Raw genomic sequence first — 6,935 nt, 5'->3', positions numbered from 1 at the left:
AGATATCTGATCCATTAATGATTATCTTTGAAAACTCATAGAAGATGGGAAACATTCCAGACGACTGGAAAAGGGCAAATATAGTGCCAATCTATAAAAAAAGGAAATAAGGACAAACCAGGGAATTACAGACCTGTCAGCTTAACTTCAGTACCCAGAAAGATAATGGAGCAAAAAATCAAGCAATCAATTTGCAAACACCTAGAAGATAATAAGATAAGTAACAGTCAGCATGGATTTATCAAGAACAAATAGTGTAAAACCAACCTAATAGCTTTCTTTGACAAGGTAACACTCCAGTGGCAGGGGCCAAGCGATAGATATAGTATATCTTGACTTTAGTAAGGCTTTTGATAACTGTCTCGCATGACCTTCTCATAAACAAACTAGGGAAATAGAACCTAGATGGAGCTACTATAAGGTGGATGCATAACTGGTTGGAAAAAAATTGTCATAGAGCAGTTATCGGTGGTTTACTGTCAAACTGCAAAGGCATAACAAATGGGGTCCCACAGGGATTGGTCCCATGTCTGGTTCTGTTCAATATCTTCATAAATTATTTAGATAATGGCCCTATAAAGTTTGTGGATGAAACCAAGGGGTTGCAAGAGCTTTGGAGGACAGGATTAAAATTCAAAATGATCTGGACAAACTGGTGAAATGGTCTGAAGTAAACAGGATGAAAAGTACTCCATTTAGGAAGGGACAATCAATTTCACATATTCAAAATAGGAAATTACTGCATAGGAAGAAGTACTGTGGAAAGTAATCTGCTTTTATAGTGGATCACAAGTTAACTATGAGTCAACAGTGTAACACCGTTGCAAAAAAGGGGAACATCATTCTGGGATGTATGAGCAGGAGTGCTGTAAGCAAAACCTGAGAAATAATTCTTCTGCTCTACTCCATGCTGATAAGGCCTCAACAGAAGTATTGTTTCCGGTTCTGGGCACCACATTTCAGGAAAGATGTGCACAAATTGGAGAAAGTCCAGAGAAGAGCAACAAAAATGATTAAAGCTCTTGAAAACATGATCTCTGGGGACAGATTGAAAAAAAATGGGTTTGTTTAGTCTGGAAAAGAGAAGACCGAGAGGGGACATGTCAAGGTTCCTCCCCCACTCTGAACGCTAGGGTACAGATGTGGGGACCTGCATGAAAACCTCCTAAGCTTATCTTTACCAGCTTAGGTCAAAAAGTTCCCCAAGGTACAAAATATTCCACCCTTTGTCCTTGGATTGGCCGCTACCACCACCAAACAAATACTGGTTACTGGGGAAGAGCTGTTTGGAAACATCTTTCCCCCCAAATACTTCCCAAAACCTTGCACCCCACTTCCTGGACAAGGTTTGGTAAAAAGCCTCACCAATTTGCCTAGGTGACTACAGACCCAGACCCTTGGATCTTAAGAACAATGAACAATCCTCCCAACACTTGCACCCCCCTTTTCCTGGGAAATGTTGGATAAAAAGCCTCACCAATTTGCATAGGTGACCACAGACCCAAACCCTTGGATCTGAGAACAATGAAAAAGCATTCAGTTTTCTTACAAGAAGACTTTTAATAAAAATAGGAGTAAATAGAAGTAAAGAAATCCCCTCTGTAAAATCAGGATAGTAGATACCTTACAGGGTAATTAGATTCAAAACATAGAGAATCCCTCTAGGCAAAAACTTAAGTTACAAAAAAGATACACAGACAGAAATAGTTATTCTATTCAGCACAGTTCTTTTCTCAGCCATTTAAAGAAATCATAATCTAACACGTACCTAGCTAGATTACTTACTAAAAGTTCTAAACTCCATTCCTGGTCTATCCCCGGCAAAGGCAGCATAAAGACAGACACACAGACCCTTTGTTTCTCTCCCTCCTCCCAGCTTTTGAAAGTATCTTGTCTCCTCATTGGTCATTTTGGTCAGGTGCCAGCGAGGTTACCTTTAGCTTCTTAACCCTTTACAGGTGAGAGGAGTTTTCCTCTGACCAGGAGGGATTTTAAAGGGGTTTACCCTTCCCTTTATATTTATGACAGGACATAATAACAGTTTTCAAGAACATAAAAGGTTCTTACAAGAAGGAGGGCAAAAAAATGTTCTTGTTAACATCTGAGGATAGGACAAAAAACGAAGAAGTTAAATTGCGGCAAGGGCAATTTTGGTTGCACATTAGGAAAAACTTCCTAACTTCAGGGTAGTTAAGAGCTAGAATAAATTGCCTATGGAGGTTTTTAAGAGCAGGTTAGACAAACACCTGTCAGAGATAGTCTAAAAAATACGTTTCAGAGTAGCAGCCGTGTTAGTCTGTATCCGCAAAAAGAAAAGGAGTACTTGTGACACCTTAGAGACTAACCAATTTATCTGAGCATAAAAATATGGAAATTCATGAAGCATTCCATATTTTTATGCTAAAATAAACTTGTTAGTCTGTAAGGTGCCACAAGTCCTCCTTTTCTTTTTTCTAAAAAATAGTTAGTCCTGCCTTGAGTGCAGGGCACTGGACTAGAAGACCTCTTGAGGTCAATTCCAATCATATGATTCTATGTGAATCCTTCCACCAATTGCACAAAAACTTCTTACAGGAATAAACCACTGTAGCAACATGGAGGGTTGTTTGGTAGCTGAAGGGGTGGAGGATATGGAAAGGAAAATGAGAGGAGGGGGTTGTGACAGATTCACTGTCTTCCACCCTGCATCTGGGATGTTTAAGGGGTGTGGAGGCCCCAAGACTGGCCCTCAGGTTCAGGAACCATCCCTCATGGCAATCCTGGCTCCCCATGGCTGACTTCCTCCATTATGGTCACTGGTGCCAAAGAAACATGCCCTGGGTGTCCAAAACTGTGTAGGTTATAGTTTCTAGAGAGTTCTTTGCTTAGCCAGCTAGAGGATTGTTGTCTTAGGCATTGCAGAGAAGGGAGCAGGGAGAAGATTGGTGGAGTGGCCTGCCTGTGTCTTCAGTTTATGCAAATGAAAGGGGATGGCTACTTTGAGCCACTTTGCTTGAGAGGCAGCCTATGGAAAGGGGCCATGGAGGGCAGAGTTGAGAGTCAGGATCTGCTCACCTGGGGCTTCTTATAGTGCTCTCTGTCTTGTGTAGGCCAAATTGTAGCAACCAGCAGCATGAATGTCTTGCTATTCCTCAGGAGAAGGGAGCTCAGTCTGAGTGGTTAGCTTTGAGCTTATTGTGCTGGGTGTGTGAAAAAGAGTTTGGGTGTGGGTGCTGGGATCTGTACTGCTTGTGGGTTAGGTGTGCTGAGTCCCCTGCAATAAAATGCTCTGTTTGCTCTCAGGTACTGTGTGAGTCAGCTGTGTTTTTCAATAGTTTTTAGGAAAGGGCTTTCTTTGTATGCGTACTGTCTCTTTTATGTTTTTGCTCCAAACTCTAGTCAACAGGTTTACCATAGAAAGATTGTGTTTATTCTCTTGTTTGTTCTGCTTCATAGCTATTTCTGTTCCTTTGCTAAATCTGACAGATTGTCTCTTTGTGGTACCCTGTCGATTGTCCTCCATACTGGAATGAATAGATGATTCTTCACTGCTAACACCACTGGATCCACTGATGCCTGGGAAGTTTTTGTTTGTTCCCACTGGTATTTCTAAGATCAGGAGAACAGCAACCAGCATTCCCACCATTCACACTCTCTGAGGAGCATAGCACACATCACTAACTCTAGGTTACACACTGCTGAGTGACTTTCACCCAGGTGAAAAGTGATTAGAAATTTTGGTGACGTTTATCTGGACTCTGGTCCAGGTCAAAGGAAAGCCTCTGGTATATATCCTGGCTTTTAAGTAGAATCCCATGCTTTCTTTTTTTATTTGTAAAAAAAAAATCCGGGAATTTTTCAGTTTATTTTCCAACAATTAAACCTGGGATGAAATCATGTTAAAAATTAAAAAATATAAGAAAAACATGAAAAATCAGGGGGGAGGGAAAGAAAGAAAAAAGCTTTTGTAATATACACATTTTACTACAGTATAATTGAAACTTCTTTTTTTAATGCACTAAATATATTTTGTCTGTCTCAGAGCTGGTAGTTTTTTTTCAAAAGTTCTGGTTTGTATATACGCACAAAGTATCTTCAAAGTATCTTCAAAGTATCCTCTTGCTGGCTTAGAGGTCGTCTAACTTTGACAATAAGTGCTCAATAGATCCAGTGGGTACACTCAAAGCTCACCGTGCCACTTTGCTGAAGTTGGGCAGTGTGTCTTGATGACTGTTCCAAAAAGCCAGCACATCCAGTTTCGCATTGTCGGGGTTAGGCAAGTTCATATAAGTAGTCAATTCCCTTTTCAGATTTGAAACTTCATCTTTAGTGGCAAATAGTTGAGCCACTCTGGCGTAATGGTCATAGTCTACTGCCAAATTCAGTTTGAGGAAGGGGGTGAAACACCTGGATGACATTCCAAAAAGAATATTCAGCAGTCCCTCGGCCCGTGCCGCTTTCAGCAGTTCCCATTGGCCTGGAGCAGTGAACCATGGCCACTGGAAGCCACGATCGGCTGAACCTGCGGACGCAGCAGGTAAACAAACTGGCCGGGCCCGCCAGGGGCTTTCCCTGCACAAAGAGCGGAACAAGTTTGGGAACCATTGGTCTAGGAGATGCATTAGCATAGTCCACGCATTATTTACATGGCTGGCAGCAAAGTACAAGCTCATCCACCAATGTGGCAAAACAGGGGAGGGTAATCAGAAGTTGGGCTCTGTACTCATCTCGCACTGTGTAAAACAAAGCCTTCAACTTGTTCACATGCTTGAAAATGGCCCTGAATCCAATGATGCAAAAATTCACTTCTTTCATTTCTTCTGTAACAGTAGCTGCTGACAGCACAGCATTGAGCAGGACAGGTAATACGTAGCAGCTCTGGTTTCTGATTGAGTTTAATCTCCTGTGTAAATTTAGCCATGTTGGAAGCAGAATCAATGTTAGTTGTGGCCCCATTTTCCCAAGTTAGTTGATACATCTCAAACAGGTCAGTTATTCCTGTGTCGACAAAATCAGTGTCAGCAGAGGGGATGAATATCACCTCAGCACAAAACAATGCAGATTTATTCACTTTGAAATAAAGAAACAAAAACAAAAGGCCAAGAATCGGACAGTTGAAAGCATTAGGAGACTAATAAAAAATCAGACTATACCCCACATTTCCAGCAATTCGTTCTATCATTTTAGCTACTAAAGCATTGTCATTTTCTTTCAGATACTTACGAGTGAAGTTGTCTGCATTAGGAAGGGTTTTTGCTGCTGGACAGTATTGTCACATAAAGTCACTAATAGGCCCCTCTGCAATTAATAGTGAGTGTCCAGCAAAACAAAGAGCACACACAAATTCATGGCTACATTCTCTCTTTCATTAATGCCCTGGTGAAAGCTCCTGATACTGACTGTTTATCCCAAAGCTCACTTTCTTCTTTAAGCTTCTTGTGTTGCTTGCTTTTTATTCCGTCAGCGTGAGTACTGATCTCAATGCTGCAGTACTTGCAGCACAATGCATCCTCTTCACTTCTGTCTTTACTTTTCTTGAAAATTTCTATGCGCTGATTTTCTTGCTGATATTCAGGCAGAGATTTGTGGTTTTGTTCCATGTTTACCTTTTTATCTTATCTTTATCTGTGGAGGATTGATTAAATTCAGTGCCACACTAAATAGATGCAAAGAAAATAGGTGGGCAGCATCTCCTTGTGAGCCAATCATAGCGTGATATTAATATTGTTTGATTTTTTTCTGACCCCCGCTGTGTGTGTGTTCTGTATTTTACACTGCAAGACTGCTTCTATCTCAGAGCTTCAGGACACAACAATCGCGTAAAGCATTAGTGTTTAACAAAAATAAATACCCCAAAAATATTGAGTGGCTTGATAAATGGGTGTAAATCAGTAAAATCTGAACTCCTTTAATTAAAAAACCTGGTAACTTATCAGTGAATATCAATAAAAACTAAAAAACAGAACACTACTTTGGAGTCAAAGCTTCTGGGGTGGGTCCCAAAAAAATTCTCCAGGGGGTTCCTGCTCCCTGGAGAATGATGAGACTGGTCCTCAGGTTCAGGAAACACCCCTTGTTGGAGAGCCTGGCTCCCCATGGCTGACTTCCTCCATTATGGTCACTGGTGCCAAAGAAACATGCTCCGGGTATCCAAAACTGTGTAGGTTACAGTTTCTAGAGAGCTCTTGGCTTGGCCAGCTAGAGGATTGTTGTCTTAGGCTCGGCGGAGCAGGGAGAAGGAGAAGATTGGTGGAGTGGCCTGTCTGTGTCTTCAGTTTATGCAAATGAAAGGGGATGGCTACTTTGAGCAGCTTTGCTTTGAGAGGCAGCCATGGAAGGGGGCCATGGAGGGCAGAGTTGAGAGCCAGAATCTGCTCATGTTGGGCTTCTCATAGTGCTCTCTGTCTTGTGTAGACCAAATTGTAGCAACCAGCAGTTAGAGGAGAATGTGCTGGAATGGTCTGTGACTGGCAGGGTGTTTGTTGGCTAAGGCTGTGCTTTCTGGGGTCATTTCTGTAGTTGGTGAGTAGAGAAGGGTAGGTGTTAAAGGCTAGTTTTACTAACCTTGATGAGGAGCTGTAGTGTTTCCTTCTGAGCATAAGAGTGGTAGAAAGCACTGTTCTGTAGTAGCTGTTTTCTGCTGTAGAAGAGCAGAAGAAGAGAACGCAGTCTGAGTGGTTAGCTTTGAGTGTGTTCTGCTGTGTGTGTGGAAAAGTGCTTGGGTGTAGTTGCTGGGAGCTGTGCTGCTTTTGAATTTGGTGTGCTGAGCCTCCAGTGGTGAGATGCTGTCAGTTTTCAGCTCCCATATGACTGGGCTTTGTTTTTCATTAGGCTTTAAAAAGGGCTTTCTTTGCATGCTTACTGTGTCTCCATTATGTCTTTGAATCCATTTTCTGCAGTCAGCAGGTTTACCATAAAAAGATTGTCTTTTTTGTTTTGCTTTATCTTCATAGCTA

At 41.7% G+C, this 6,935-nt stretch overlaps 1 pseudogene; it reads left to right on the top strand.

Annotated features, from left to right (window-relative positions):
• Positions 1-6,467: 6,467 nt before the first annotated feature.
• LOC140907975 (small nucleolar RNA U3) lies at positions 6,468-6,658 on the top strand (annotated as a pseudogene).
• Positions 6,659-6,935: the final 277 nt, after the last annotated feature.

The sequence above is a fragment of the Lepidochelys kempii genome, chromosome 2, assembly GCF_965140265.1.
Source record: "Lepidochelys kempii isolate rLepKem1 chromosome 2, rLepKem1.hap2, whole genome shotgun sequence".
NCBI classification, from domain to species: domain Eukaryota; kingdom Metazoa; phylum Chordata; order Testudines; family Cheloniidae; genus Lepidochelys; species Lepidochelys kempii.
This window is presented reverse-complemented; position numbering and strand designations above follow the sequence as displayed.